Source organism: Tupaia chinensis, unplaced genomic scaffold (assembly GCF_000334495.1).
Source record: "Tupaia chinensis unplaced genomic scaffold, TupChi_1.0 Scaffold139767_1, whole genome shotgun sequence".
NCBI lineage: Eukaryota > Metazoa > Chordata > Mammalia > Scandentia > Tupaiidae > Tupaia > Tupaia belangeri.
In genome coordinates, this window is record NW_006199647.1 from 2,737,159 (window position 1) to 2,738,237 (window position 1,079).

Genomic DNA, 1,079 nt, shown 5'->3' on the forward strand with positions numbered 1-1,079 from the left:
TCGGGGGGGGCGGGCTGCAGGCCGAGGCTATGGCTGGGTCCCAGCCGAGAGCGGCCCATGAGTGCTGGCTCCCTTCTTCCAATCCAAGACTCGGTGTTGGCAGATGCAGGGCACAGGTGGGGCGTCCATGGCCGCGCGGAGTGTGAGGCCTACGGGGGACACGAAGGTGGCAGCTCTCACAGCCGGCTGCTGTGCGGGTCTCCGGAGGGTCACAGAAAGTGTGAAGAGTGGCAAGCTACGTGTGTGTCACAGTTTTATCTTTTTTTGCACCAAAATAAACTCGTCCTTTTTCCCCTTCTTTTAAGAGAGATTTCTGCTAGAGAGTGAGTGTGCTCGCTGAAGAGACAGAAACAGAAAGCGAGAAATCACCCTCGGGGGCATGGCCACACTACAATCCCTTGTCCTCCATTTTCCTTAGGATTTTGGACACACACACACACACACACACATGCTCCCGGCATAAGTTTAAGCCTCGGGTCTGGGACTTGAACTGTGGTCGACTACGTGGGAGTCCAACAATGGAACCATTAAACCATCTGCTGGTCCCAACTAGACTCATTCTTCACTTCCATTTTTCCTGAACGTTCCGCTCGCACAGGTCTGCGACCCCTTGCTGAGGACGCTGGGCCACATTGCTTCAGAGCTCAGAACTGTTCCCGGGTTGGCAGTCACACGCATGCACTGCGGAAGACCGCGCCCGCCGTTGGCAACAGAGCCTCGGAGTGGGGTCACCCAGCAGGGCAGACAGCTCGGGTGTGGTCTGAGCACCTGCGTGCTGAGTTTCCGAGTGTGCGCAGGGTGGACAGCGTCTGAGGCCCGGTGCCTGCCCCGACCCTCCTCCCCGTGCGAGGGGCAGGCGCGCCCTGAGCCCTGATGTGGTGTGGCCCCCATACAGGGGCCGGGCTGAGGCCGCGGGCCCAGGTACCCCTGCAGCCCATCCCACTTTACAGGGAGGGTAGTGCCTCCTCCATTCTCCCTGATCCTTCCTGAGGAGACGTCTCCCCGGTGCTCCGTTTCCTGCCGCAATCCCCCTGAACGCCCGGCCGCCCCGTTTACCTGCAGGGCACGGCGGCCAGGCC

At 60.7% G+C, this 1,079-nt stretch overlaps 1 protein-coding gene across 1 annotated transcript in view; it reads left to right on the forward strand.

Moving 5' to 3' along the window:
* ALPK1 (alpha kinase 1) overlaps window positions 1-1,079 on the forward strand; it is a 46,971-nt gene that overhangs the window by 8,941 nt on the left and 36,951 nt on the right. The gene's annotated exons all lie outside the window — the stretch shown is intronic.